Source organism: Canis lupus, chromosome 20 (assembly GCF_048164855.1).
Source record: "Canis lupus baileyi chromosome 20, mCanLup2.hap1, whole genome shotgun sequence".
Classification (NCBI taxonomy): Eukaryota; Metazoa; Chordata; class Mammalia; order Carnivora; family Canidae; genus Canis; species Canis lupus.
The window spans coordinates 23100274-23114338 of NC_132857.1; the positions used below are offsets into that span (position 1 = coordinate 23100274).

The 14065-nt window shown below is 45.1% G+C and overlaps 1 long non-coding RNA gene and 1 pseudogene across 4 annotated transcripts in view; both read left to right on the forward strand.

The window, feature by feature from the left end:
* The first annotated feature begins 2203 nt into the window (after positions 1-2203).
* Positions 2204-14065, forward strand: part of LOC140611759 (uncharacterized) — a 90204-nt gene continuing 78342 nt past the window's right edge. For 3 of the 4 annotated variants that reach the window (XR_012012918.1, XR_012012919.1, XR_012012916.1), the window contains exon 1: positions 2204-2281. This is a non-coding gene — a long non-coding RNA (uncharacterized lncRNA). The remainder of the gene's footprint in view (positions 2282-14065) is intronic. The other variant, XR_012012920.1, reaches the window with a different exon arrangement.
* On the forward strand, positions 4436-7693 carry LOC140611756 (integrator complex subunit 4 pseudogene; annotated as a pseudogene).

Genomic DNA, 14065 nt, shown 5'->3' on the forward strand with positions numbered 1-14065 from the left:
GGCCCTCGCTGGTGGCGCGGCGGGTGCCTGGGAGGGACCGGAGGGGGACAGTGAGTCTTGGGGGCCGCATGGAGGCGCCCCCGTGGCGAGCCCGGCGGACACCCTTTGGGCCGCCAGGGTGCCGGGCAGAGGGCTGCGCGGGGGAGGAGTGGTGGCACCTGTTCTCGGAGGGGGGCGGCGGCGGGGCCTCCTACGTGTCAGGTCAGGTCTCACAGGAGCGGCTCAGGGAGGGTGTGGGGCCCCTCCACCGGGGCTCGGGGAGGTGCCGCCGAACCCATCCGCGGCTGCTCAGAGGGGTTAGGATGCAGGCACCTTGCAATGTCAGGGCAGGGCCTTGGGGTGGTGGCTTGAGGGCCTGGGCTGCTGGGCCCCCCCAGGCCCCCCAAGGCCCTTGGCTGTTCCTCCTCCCCCCACCCCCTCCCCGCTCTCAGGTCCCTCCCTAAGCTCCCCAGCCTGGCCGGCAGCATGCCCCCCTCCCCCTTGGTCCCTTTCAGGTGAATATGCTACCTCTGAAATTGTTGAATTTTGAAATCGTTCCCCTTTCTGCACATCCTGTCCAGTATTTGTGGTTTCCTGTCTGGCCAATGTTCCCCATTCTCACCGGTGTAAGGTGGGATTTCGTTGTGCTTTTGACGTGTGTTTCCCTGATGGAAATAACAGTGATGCGGCGCATTTTCTCATGGGCTTGTCGGCCACGTCGACGTCTTGCTCTGTGCCATTTCGGTTCGTGTCTTTTGCCCATTTCCGGATTGGATGGTTGGTTTCTCTGCTGTTGAGTTGAATGGGTTCTTTAGAGATCGTGGATGCTGGCCCTTTACCCGACGGGTCATTTGCACGTAGCTTCTCCCATTCTGGAGGTTGTCTGTTGGTTTTGTTGAGTGTCTCTTTGGCTGTGCGGAAGCTTCTCATCCCGATGAAGTCCCAATAGTTCATCTTTGCTTTTGTTTCTCTGGCCTTTGTGAGTGTATCTTGCATGAAGTTGCTGTGGCCAAGTTCGGGAAGGGTGTTGCCTGTGTTCTCCCCTAGGGTTTTGATGGAATCTCATCTCACATTTACATCTTTCATCCATTTTGAGTTTATCTTTGTGTCTGGTGTGAGACAGTGGTCCAGGTTCACTCCTCTGCATGTGGCTGTCCAGCATTCCCAGTGGCATTTATGGAAGAGACTTGTCTTTTTTTCCAGTGGATGGTCTCTCCTGCTTGGTCGAATATGTGGTCTTGACCACTGAGTGGAGGGTCCACTTCTGGATTCCTCTTCTGTTCCATTGATGGATGTGTCTGTTTTTGTGCCTGTACCACACTGTCTTGGTGAGCACAGCTTTGCAGTGCAACCTGAAATCCGGCATTGTACTGCCCCCCGCTGTGGTTTTCTTGGCTACTCTTCCTGTGGCCATTCGGGGTCCTTTCTGATTCCACACAAATCTTCAGATGATCTGTTCCAGCTCTCTGAAGAGAGTCCATGGTATTTTGATAGGGATTGCATTGTGTAAATTGCCCTGGGTCACGTTGACGTTTTCCCAATATTCATTCTTCGGATCCATGAGCATGGAATAGTTTGCCATCTCTTTGTGTCTTCCTCAGTCTCTTTCAGACGTGTTCTGTCATTTTTCGGATAGAGATCCTTGACCTCTTTGGTTAGGTTTATTCCTAGGTAGCGCATGCTTTCGGGTGCCATCCCAAATGGGGTTGACTCCTTAATTTCTCTTTCTTCAGTCTCATCGTTAGCGTCTAGAAAGGCCACTGGTTTCTGGGCATTGATTTCGTACCCTGCCACACTGCCGAATTTGCTGTATGAGTTCTAGCAGTCTTGGGGTCGAGTCTTTTGGGTTTTCCAGGTGTATGGTATCATGTCATCTGTGAACAGGGAGAGTTTGACTTCTTCTAGGCCGATTTGAATGCCTTTTATTTCTTTTTGTTGCCTGATTGCTGAGGCTATGACGTCTAGTGTTATGTTGAATTGCAGTGATGAGAGTGGACATCCCTGTCTCGTTCCTGATCTTCTTCGGGGAAAGGCTCCCAGCATTTCCCCCTTGGGAATGATAATTTGCCGCGGGCTTTTCATAGATGGCTTTGAAGATGCTGAGGAATGTTCTCTCTATCCCTATACTCTGAAGCGTTTGGATCAGGAATGGATGCCGTATTTTGTCAAATGCTTTCTCTGCATCTATTGAGAGGATCATCTGGTTCTCGTGTTTTCTCTTGCAGATCTGATCAGTCACATGGAGTGTTTGACAAGTGTTGAACCAGCCTTGCATCCCGGGGATAAATGCTACCTGGTCACGGTGAGTAACTTCTCAATGTACCGTTGGATCCTATTGGCTCGTATATTGTTGAGAACGTTTGCATCCGTGTTCATCGGAGACATTGGTCTATAACTCTCCTTTTTGGTCGGGTGGGGTCTTTGTCTGCTTTTGGACTTAAGGTGATGCTGGTCTCATAGAACGAGTTTGGAAGTATTCCATCTCCAGAAGCTTCAGCTGGCCTCACTGTAGTCTCTTTGGCAGGCTCTTGATTTGGTTCAGGATGTTGCTCAGTGGCAAAAGTCATTTGCTCCACTGAGGCAGGTGGCGGCTCCGGCATGTGCGGGAACCCGATAGCATGCACCTGGGCGTGCTCTTCCTCCAGGGTGGCCACGGGTACAGGTAGCTCTTGCATGTCGGAACAGTGAGTCAGAGGTGTTACCACCACATGCATTGGTTTGGTCTGAGCAGCTGGCTTCTCGGCTCGAGCCATGACCAGCTCAATCACCTCTGGCCCTGAAGCTTTAGCAGGCCCCAAGGTAGGAGCTGGGGCCAGTTGTTGAGGTGGTTCAGGATATTGCACAGGGGTGGACACTATTTGCTCCACTGAGACGAGTGGTTGCTCCGGCATGTGGCAGACCCTGATAGCATGCGCTGGGACATGATCTACTGCGAGGGTGGCCAAGATTGCAGGTGGGTCCTCCTTGTTGGGAGAGTGAATCAGAGATTTGACCACCTCATGCATTGGCTTCAACTCAGCAGCTGGTATCTCTACTCTGGCCAAGCACTCAGCACCGACAGCCCTGCCCAGCTCGATCACCTCAGGCCCAGAAGCTTCATCAGGCCCCACCTTCAGAGCTGGGGTGGGCTGCTGACATGATGTTGCTCAGGGGCCAAAGCTGGTTGCTGCACTGAGGCAGGTGATTCCTTTGGCATGGCATGCCGGGGACATTGATAGTGGGCACCTGGGGGAGCTCTTGTTGCAGGGTGGCCAAGTGTGTAGGTGGCTCCTCCAGGTTGGGACAGTGAATCAGAGGTGTGACTGCCTTGTAAATTGACTTGGCCTCAGCAGCTAGCTTCTCGGCTCGGGCCATGCACTCAGCACCAACTGCCATGCCCGGCTCAAACTGCTCAGGCCCATAAGTTTCAGCTTGCCCCAGTGTAGTAGCTCTGGCGGGCTCTTGATTTCGTTTAGGATGTTGCTCAGTGGCCGAAGTCGGTTGCTTCACTGAGGCAGGTGGCTGCTCTGTCATGTGGGGGATCCCGATAGCATGCCCCTTGGCATGCTCTTCCTCCAGGGTGGCCATGGGTACAGGTACTTTTTCACATTTGAAATACATTATTGCATATTTGCTTATGTTAAAAAAAAAAACTGTGTCCAAAACTTAAAGATTCTTATTTACTGATGCATTTAAATCTTTCTCATGATGATCTACGGCATTTAACATAGTAGTGAAATTGTTCGTATCTGTGCCTTCAGCAGCTTTTACTTCTGTACTTGTGGTGTTCCTGTTTATATCACTCGGATATCTTTTGAAAAACAATGACATACTTTAGAACCCTGAAGATTTCCCTGGTGTTTTTTTTTTTTTTAGTGTCATACATTTCCATTTATTGGACCTACTGAATACATCAGTTAAATGTTTGCTTATTTTACATAAAGGGCCCATTTTCTTTTTTTTTTTTTGAATTTTTAATTTTTTTTTAAATTTTTATTTATTTATGATAGTCACAGAGAGAGAGAGAGAGAGAGAGAGAGAGGCAGAGACACAGGCAGAGGGAGAAGCAGGCTCCATGCACCGGGAGCCCGATGTGGGATTCGATCCCGGGTCTCCAGGATCGCGCCCTGGGCCAAAGGCAGGCACCAAACCGCTGCGCCACCCAGGGATCCCCAGAATTTTTAATTTTTTATTGGAGTTCAATTTGTCCACATATAGCACAACACCCAGTGCTCATCCCGCCAAGTGCCCCCCTCATTGCCCATCACCCAGTCACCCACCCCCACCCACTTCCCCTTCCACTACCCCTTGTTTGTTTCCCAGAGTTAGGTGTCTCCTGTTTTGTCACCCTCACTGATACTTTCACTCATTTTCTCTCCTTTGCCTTTATTCCCTTTCACTAATTTTTATATTTCCCAAATGAATGAGACCATATAATGTGTGTCCTTTTCCGATTGACTGTTTTCACTCAGCATAATACCCGGGACAGCTGCACCCCAATGTTTATAGCAGCAATGTCCACAATAGCCAAACTGTGGAAGGAACCTCGGTGTCCATCGAAAGATGATGGATCAAGAAGCTGTGGTCTGGCGGGAAGTCATGGCGGCTCACCTAAAGAAACGAGTGTACGACGAATTCACTAAGGAGGTCCAGCAACAACAGGAGGAAATTGCAACCAAGAAACTGCGATTGACAAAACCAAGTAAATCTGCAGCACTCCACGTAGATCTGTGTAAAGCTCCCTTCCCAGCGGATGCTTTGCAGTATCTACTCCAGTTTGCCAGAAAGCCTGTTGAAGCAGAAAGTGTGGAAGGAGTAGTTAGGATTCTCTTGGAACATTATTATGGAGAATGATCCATCTGTGAGACTGAAAATTGCATCATTGTTGGGTTTATTATCAAAGACTGCAGGATTTTCACCAGACTGCATTATGGATGATGCCATTAACATCCTGCAGAATGAAAAGTCTCATCAAGTCCTTGCTCAACTGTTGGACAGCTTGCTTGCAACTGGCACCAGACTCCCAGAGAATCAAGCTATCCAGATGGGATTAGTTGATGTAGCCTGCAAGCACCTCACAGATACGTCTCATGGTGTAAGAAATAAGTGCCTGCAATTACTTGGCAATCTTGGCTCTTTGGAGAAAAGTGTCACAAAAGATGGAGAAGGCCTAGCTGTCAGAGATGTCCAGAAGATGATAGGGGATTACTTCAGTGACCAAGACCCACGTGTCAGAACAGCAGCTAGAAAAGCCATGTTGCAGCTTCATGAGAGAGGACTGAAATTACACCAAGCAATTTATAATCAGGCCTGTAAATTGTTGTCTGATGACTATGAACAAGGGCGCAGTGCTGCAGTCCAACTTATCTGGGTTGTCAGTCAGCTCTATCCTGAAAGCGTTGTCCCCATTCCTTCTTCTAATGAAGAAATTCGCTTAGTTGGTGATGCATTTGGAAAAATTTGCCCCATGGTCAATGATGGCTCCTGGGTGGTTCGAGTTCAGGCTGCAAAGCTGTTGGGCTCAATGGAACAAGTCAGTTCTCATTTCCTGGAGCAAACACTCGACAAGAAGCTCATGTCCGATCTCAGGAGAAAATGCACTGCACATGAACATGCCAAGGAACTTTACAGGTCAGGAGAGTTTTCCAGTGGCAGAAAGTGAGGAGGTGATGCTCCCAAAGAAGAAATAGATACAGGAGCTGTGAACTTGATTGAGTCAGGAGCTTGTGGAGCCTTTGTTCAGGGATTGGAAGATGAGATGTATGAGGTCCTCATTGCTGCTGTGGAGGCTCTCTGCGTGCTGGCCCAATCTTCACCTTCTTTTGCAGAGAAGTGCCGCCCTGATTTCCTGGTTGACATGTTTAATGATGAAATTGAGGAAGTACATCTGCAGCCCATACACAGCATGAGAAAAATTTCTAATAATATCACTCTCCGAGAGGATCAGCTTGACACTGTCCTGGCTGTGTTAGAGGATTCATCCAGAGATATTCGAGAGGCTCTTCATGAACTTTTATGCTGTACTAATGTTTCGACTAAAGAAGGGATTCATCTTGCACTGGCGGAACTGCTGAAAAATTTAACCAAGTACCCTACTGATAGGGACTCTATATGGAAGTGCTTGAAGTTTCTGGGAAGTCGGCATCCAACCCTGGTGCTTCCCTTGGTGCCAGAGCTCCTGAGCACCCATCCATTTTTTGACACAGCTGAACCAGACATGGATGAACCAGCTTACATTGCAGTTTTGGTTCTTATTTTTAATGCTGCTAAAACCTGTTCAACAATGCCAGCACTGTTCTCAGATCATACCTTCAGGCATTATGCCTACCTCTGAGACAGTCTTTCTCATCTTGTTCCTGCCTTAAGGTTACCAGGTAGAAAACTAGTGTCATCGGCCATTTCTCCCGGTATTGCGCCCCATGAGGACCCGTCCCATCAGTTCCTGCAGCAGAGCTCTGAAAGGGTGTACAGTCTTCAGAGCACCGGAACCCTCAGGGAACCCAGAAGCTGCTGGAGTTCACCATCCAGGATCTTCAAAAACTTGGAGAACTTCAGTCTGAACTAGCAGGAGTCGCTGCTAGGAGTTCTCGGCTACCTATCTTTGGTGTCAGCTTCTTCTCCTCAAGGCCTTGCAAGAAAAGCTCTGGAATGTGGCTGCCCCTTTATATTTGAAGCAGAGTGACTTGGCCTCCACAGCAGCAAAACAGATCATGGAAGAGACCTACCAAATGGAGTTCATGTACAGTGGTGTGGAGAATAAACAGGTGGTGATTATACATCACCTGAGGCTGCAGGCCAAAGCCTTGCAACTTATAGTAACAGCACGGACTACTCGAGGAGTTGACCCCTTATTTGGGATGTGTCAAAACTTTTTACAGGAAGTGGACTTTTTTCAGAGGTGTTTTATTGCGGATTTGCCCCACCTAAAGGACAGCTTTGTGGACAAACTTCTTGACCTTATGCCCCGACTCATGACATCCAAACCTGTGGAAGTGGTCAAAATTCTACGGACCATGCTGAGGCAGAGTACCTTCTTGCACCTCCCCCTTCCAGAGCAGATCCACACACTTCAGCCAGCATCATTGAGCCAGCAGGTGAGTCAGACAACCCCTTGCAGTTTACATCTGGATTGGTTGTGGCCCTGCATGTCGATGTGACCCTGGAAAATGTCCAGGACCCTCAGAGTGCTGTGAAGGTCCAGGTCTTCTATCCAGATGGCCAGGCTCAGATGATTCATCCTAAGCCGGCAGACTTGCAGAATCCTGGCCCAGGGCGCCACCGGCTTATCACTCAGGTGTACCCCTCCCATACTGCCTGGACAGAACCATGCCAGGTGGATGTGAGGCTGCTGCTGGCCTACAACTCCAATTCCCGCATTCCCAAATCCCCCTGGATTGACGGTGGCGAAGTGTCACCCCAGGTGGAAACCAGCATCGAGGGCACCATCCCCTTCAGCAAGTCTGTGAAAGTTTCCATAATGCCCAAACCTGCAAGGCGCTGAGTCACAAGCATTGTGTAGAGCTAAAGCTGAGAAAGACCTTCTTAGGTAGCAGAGTGAGCCCGAAGCCTAGAGCACTTCACCTGGAGCCGGCGTATGGGCATGAGCACCATCACCCTTATCGTCTCATCTGGTATCAAACACAAAATAAATTATTTTGCATTAAAAAAACAAAAACCTTCAAGTCCACACCTCTTCCTTCCCTGACTCCCCCCACCACCTCAATAAAGTTGAGAAAACAACAACAACAACAAGAATCTGTGGTCTATGATACAATGGAATATTACTCAGCCATTAGAAACGACAAATGCCGTGAAAGGAGAGTGATGTTTGTCTACTTGTTGGGTTCATGTTGTTGTACGTGTGTGTGCAGCCAACCAGCAGTGCTCATTATGTACCAGATCATCTACTAAGAATAGTCTTTTACCCAAAACCAGGAAAGAGGAGAGAGAAAGAACTAGTTTTGAGAGCTTTTTGATTTGGAAAAAGCATTACAAAAATCACGATTTTCATTATACAGTAAGGGAGTAGCTTCCTTCATTCTCGTGAGGATTAACGATAGAGGGAGTCCTGTGAAATGAAGACCACTTTGTATTCCAATTTAATTTCTTGAATTTCTTAATTGTTTCCTTTTCTTTTTGGTTTTTACTGACATTCAAAAACTGAAAAACTTCTAGCTCATAACTTTGTTGCATTTCTAGGTCCTTGCAGCAACAAAAGGAGATTGTCATATTAGGACTAGAACTTTAAGTGAGTCCTAAAGTATTGGAAGAAAATTCTAAAATATACATTGAGGTTCTACAAGGAAAAGATTGAGTTTAAACAAAAGAGCCTGAGCTAATTCTTCCAGAAGGTTTGTTACTTTGAATTCAGAGCCCTTTTACAAGTATATTAGAAAAATAAGTAGTCCCACAGTATCAGTCGATTCATGTATAAATGAGAAGAGGGCTAACATTAATGAAACTACCTCTAAAGTAGTTGACTGCCAAGCTGATTGTTAAATTGGTTATTATGGAAACAGGAGAACCAACTCACACACTTAGAAATGAGGTCCCAGACTGGAAGCACTGGTAAATGTAGCTGCTCATAATCTAAGTTAAATAATTCCTTGACAATCTGAGTAGATCTATATCATCATGGTGGTCTTATATGTAATTTAGGGTGTTTAGTAGGAAATTATTGAATGGACTTCATGATTCTCTAGAGCTTATTTTTGAGAGGTGCTAGTGAATCAGGAGGGAAAAAAATAAATGCTCAAAAAAGTCCTATTGCCATCTTACACATTTGGGGAAACTGTAAGAATATGTCCAAAGAATCTTGGTCTTCAATACTTTTATATACAGTAATAACTAACACCATAAAATAGCACTTATTTAGATAGAATTGATGGTAGACGTGGCAGTACTACATCCTTTTCTACAATGTCTGAGTGTTTGTAGTACTTAAGACCTTTCCATCAGGCATCAACATTAAATATTGAATACCTCTAGAAAGTGTGAAAATAATTTTGTCTTTGGAAGTAGTTAACGTGCAGTTTTTCCGTGTGTCCCATTGGACTTTTCTAGTGATGATTCTCCTAGGATGCTTTATCAGTAGGTGTCTGGATTTTATGGACTAAAAAGCTGATATTTTCTTTTATAATTGAAATCTGTAAATTATCTTTATACTTAATTTTCTATGTCCATTCATAGCAAAAAGTAAGCAAAATATCCCAAGACAAAGAATGATGGTTCCCCCCCCCCACCAAACCTTGAGCATAACCGTTGAGGAACAAGAACTGTCGGAGATCTATGTGTGTGTATCTGTACATACATCCATGCATACATGGCAAGATTTAACAGAAATCACAATTCCGACATCATCTGTGGTTTATGTCACAGCTCTTCTCTGTCGTCAGCCTCTGTTTTTCTCTTTGGGCTTTCGTTGAAAAATACTCAGCCTCATATCTTTTGCTCTGAGACTTTAACTGTAATCCTTGAATTCTTAATTTCAGTTCAGAAACCCTAGTCGTAGAACTCATGAGTCTCCAGATTTCCATGACTGTCACCAAAAATGGAAAATCCTATAGGTTTGCCTTTTTTTTTTTTAATCTAAAGACTTAAAAGCAAGAAAAGAAAAAAAAATGCTTCTTTCTGTCTTGACAAACATGAGGAAGAAACTGCAAACAGGAATACAGGTGGAAGCAACTCCTTCTGTAGCCTCCCCTTGTACTTTTAAAAGAGTTTTGTCATGGGGTTAATGATGGAGAAAGTTGACAACAGGCATTGTATATGTCTGCTGTTCGCAAACTGTATTGTGTGACCGTATTTTTTTCCCAGTCATTGAAAGGATTCTCCCAGTGTGATACCTCTTAATTTAAAGAAAAAAGTGTTTTTTTCTCCTGTAAAATAGTCATCATTTGGAACTGGAGGGTATTACGCTCAGTGAAGTAAGTCAATCGGAGAAGGGCAAACATTATAATGTCTCATTCTTTTGGGGCATATAAAAATAGTGAAAAGGAATAAAGGGGAAAGGAGAAAAAATGAGTGGGAAATATCAGAAAGGGAGACAGAACATGACAGACTCCTCACTCTGGAAAATGAACAAGGGGTGGAAGAAAAGGAGGTAGGGTGGGGGTGTGGGGTGACTGGGTGACGAACATTGAGGGGGACACTTGATGGGATGAGTGCTGGGTGTTATGCTATATGTTGGCAAACTGAACTCCAATAAAAAAATCATCATTATTTTATGACATTTATAAAATGCAGTAAAAGATAAGGAAACCATCCTGAGAGGCAGGATGCCTCTCTCATTTGGCCAGCTTTTTAACATGTTCTACTTATTTTCCTCCCTTATTATTTAAGGCTTTTTTGTATGTATGCACTGTCTTTTTTATTGGCTATATTTTTGAGGAAGAAGCTCTTCAATTTACAGGTGCTGTATATTTTATAGTCATAAATTCATTGATTTCTAGAAATACACATTTGCTTCCATGTATCCATTAGAGTGCAACAATCCTGAACTCCTAGGGATTTTTCACTGATGAAAGTTGTTTTTATACTTCCCTGTTGTATTGAAGCAGGTCTGAAGACCAGGAAGAAAGCTGACTAGTGATCTGAATTGCAAAATGTTGAGAACTAACCAGTGGGTTGTCATGGTGCCTAATGACTCTTGTGTGTGTGTGTGTGTGTGTGCCTAATGACTCTTAAGTACAAAGGAAGTTTATTAATTATTTGAAGTAAAGACAACACAGTCATTTGTAGGAGATCCTTAGCTAGAAAGTTTTAATATTCTTTGAAGAAATCAATACAACCAAACCTTAGAAAGTTTTAGAAGTTACCAAAAAATCAAAACCTGAGCTGCAAAAAAGAAAAGTCATGTATCTGAGGTGACAAACGTAAGGGAAGCAAGCAAGTGCAGGAAAGCTGGAAGCTCTCGATTGGTTGTGGCCACAGAGAGTTTGGACAAGACAGCAGGATGTGCCACTTTTGTTTTGTAGGGAAGTGTCATTTGTGACCGTCATATTTGTAAATGGGTTTTCCGTTGGTTTTGGCGGCAACAATGTTTGCCACTCCTCTGGTCTAACTGGACCGAGACATCCCTCACTTCTATTACCGCTAGTCCATGTGTGCAGTGCTGTTGGTTGGCTTTGGAAATGTGAACTTTGTGGATAAAACAGGGAAGTTTCTCTGGCATCGAGTGGCACACAAGGCTCTGTAGGGATGGTGTGTGTGCATGCGTGCGCATGAGATACTCTCATAACAGGAAATATACAGTACTCAATTTCATCAACAGTAGCTCAAATTTAGTTACTGAAACAGGTTTCAATGAACATTGTATTCTCTGCTTCAGGTTTTTGTAGAAGTGACAAAATTGGACAGTGTAATACCGTAAAGAACTACAAATTCACTAGAATATAGCTGACCTCCCCGCAACGTGGGGATTAGGGGTCCCGACAGCATCCCCCAGCACAGCTGAAAATCCACGTATAATTTTTGATTCTGCCAAAACTTGACTGTTAGTTAGTAGCCCACTGTTGATTGGAACCTTACCGATGATATAACCAGTAGATTAATATGTATCTTACAATGAAGTGAGCTAGGGAAAAGAAAATGTTATTAAAATCATAAGGAAGAGGGGCGCCTGGGTGGTGCAGCCATTGGGCTCCTGGGCGATGCCGTCAGTTAAGTGCCTGACTCTTGGATTTGGCTCAGCTCATGATCTCATGGTCTCTGGATCAAGCCCTGCATCGGGACTCATGCTCAGCAGTGAGTCTACTTGGAATTCTCTCCCTCTGCCCCTCCAACTCGTGTACACACTCTTTCTCATTCTCTCTTAAATGACTAAATCTTTAAAAAAAGAAAATCATGGGAGTAAAGACATCTATGGTGCTGTACTGTATAAAGAAGTGGACCCATACAATGCAAACACATGTTGTTCAAGTAACAACTGTACTCTTACTATATATATATCCCACTTATTAAACTGTGATCATTAGACAGTCATCAGCAGTTGTCCCTAAGGCTAATGAGCTTTTTTTTCTCTCTCTCTCCTACTCCTAGTCTGCAGAACAGGAATGCTGCCCCTCTCTACTGCATTAGCAGGAAAAGATCTCTGAGGGCAATTTAGAAGACCTGGTGTCTGTTTCCACGATTGCCCTTTCCAAGCTGGGTCACCTTTCCTCACTCCATGGGGCCTTTGTTCTGTTATGTGTGCTTGAATAGCAGACAGTCGTCAACCAGTCTCATACAGTATAATCTAGTTGGAAATCTCTGAGCGCAGGACTTACACGACAGCCACCCCGCCCCGGATCCCCTGCCCTGCGTGCCCGCTCTTCGTGGTGCTCGCCACCTTGTGACATGTTACAGATTTATTCAGTCATTGTCTCTTCCACCTGCGGAGGAAGACCAAACCCTGTGGATGGGGGCAGTCGCCTGATGTGTTTTGCCCATCTCTGTGTCATCAGCGCCTGCGTCAGAGCGTGTCGGAAACCACATGAAGCTCGTGGTGAATGTTTCTGGAATGAGTTAGTTATTAGGATCCAAACTGTATTTCTGGGTAATAATTTAGAGATCACTAAAAACTAAGTTCCTATGATAAGGGTTTTAGGTGTCTGCCAGTCGGCTTTATGACGTTCTTTGGTTTGCATGAAAAACTCTATTCCTCCTACAGGATAGAATTCGAAGAGCAATTTATATTTAGAAGATGTTTATAATAAGCCTTATGGGCCCAGTTTATCGCAGTGATCTCTTGTTATTCAAATGCTATATTTTCTCTAATGTAGATTGTACGGTTGTGCCTGGGAGGCATGTGCACTGCATGAAAGTAGGATCTGTGAGGCCCTCTAGCCATCATCACACCATATGGCTATTCCTGTAGATACTTACTTAAACCACAAAATATTTGCACATTGCTTTCTTTCTTAGCAAGTAGAAAATATACATGATAATAAAAATGTTACCTGATAGAAGAAATTTAATTTATTCATTTCACAGTTAAGAGTCTGACAATGAGAGATCTGTCCTAAATGGCTACCTACTTATGCATCATGCTTATTATATGTGTCAGATTGAAATATTTCCCATAATCCTGGTAAGTTGAGGAGTAAGGCCCACCTGAGCGCGACCCGAACGCAAGGGCACGAGGCTTTGCACGAGGCGTGGTGCATGGCAATTGGTCTTTTCTGTTTATAGTCACTCCGGGGTGGGGGCCGGGTCTGGAGTGAGATCATCTCCTGTCCTGCCTTCCGTGCTGTTTGTAGGTGGACACCTCCCACATTTGTCATTCTCCCACTGAATTGTATATCCAACTACTCATGTAACCTCTCCTCCAGTTTCTGCAAATAAACATGATCTCACCACACATACTCCTCTGTATTCTTCACCCCTGTGACTTGACTGCAAGGCTGTCTTCCCAGTTACTCAGCCTCCAGACCTCAGAGTTGTCTTTAATTCCTTGCTGTCTTTCAAACCCCCATCCAGTGCATCAGAAAAAAAAAAACCTTTTATCTTGACCTTCAATATAGATCCAGAATCCAGCTGTTTTCTATTATCTCCACTGCTAGATACTAATTCAAGTGACCATCTTCTCTTGCCTGAATTCTTCAGAAGCCTTTTGTGGGGTTTTCCTGCCTTTCCCCATGCCCCGCTGTGAGATTCTACATGGAGCAGCCATCTCGATCCACTTAAAGCAAAAGTAAGATCCTATAACTCTTCTGAAACCATTTGAAGGCTCATTCAGCTCAGTCACTGTAAAAGCCAAAGTGGGGATGGTGGTCAAAAGGCCTACGTGATCTGTCTGCCCTTCCTTGTCTCTTTTATCACAACCTCTATGTCTGCCTTCCTGACCACTCTGCATCTTCCTTTACTGTTTCTCAGAAACCCATACAAGTTCCCACTCTTGGACTCATTCTAGCTCATTCCCTTGCCTAGAAAATTCTTTGACTTGAATTTCTCTTAGAGAGCCTTCACTTGCTTCAAGTCTTTTCCCAGAGGTAAACTGTTCATGAAGGCCTACATTGATCATTTATTCTAACTGTAAATCCCATCTCGCTGGCACCCCTCATTTCCGTTGTCCTGCTCCATTTTTTCTTTGCTACATGTCTCTTTCTAAAATGCGATGTGATGTTTT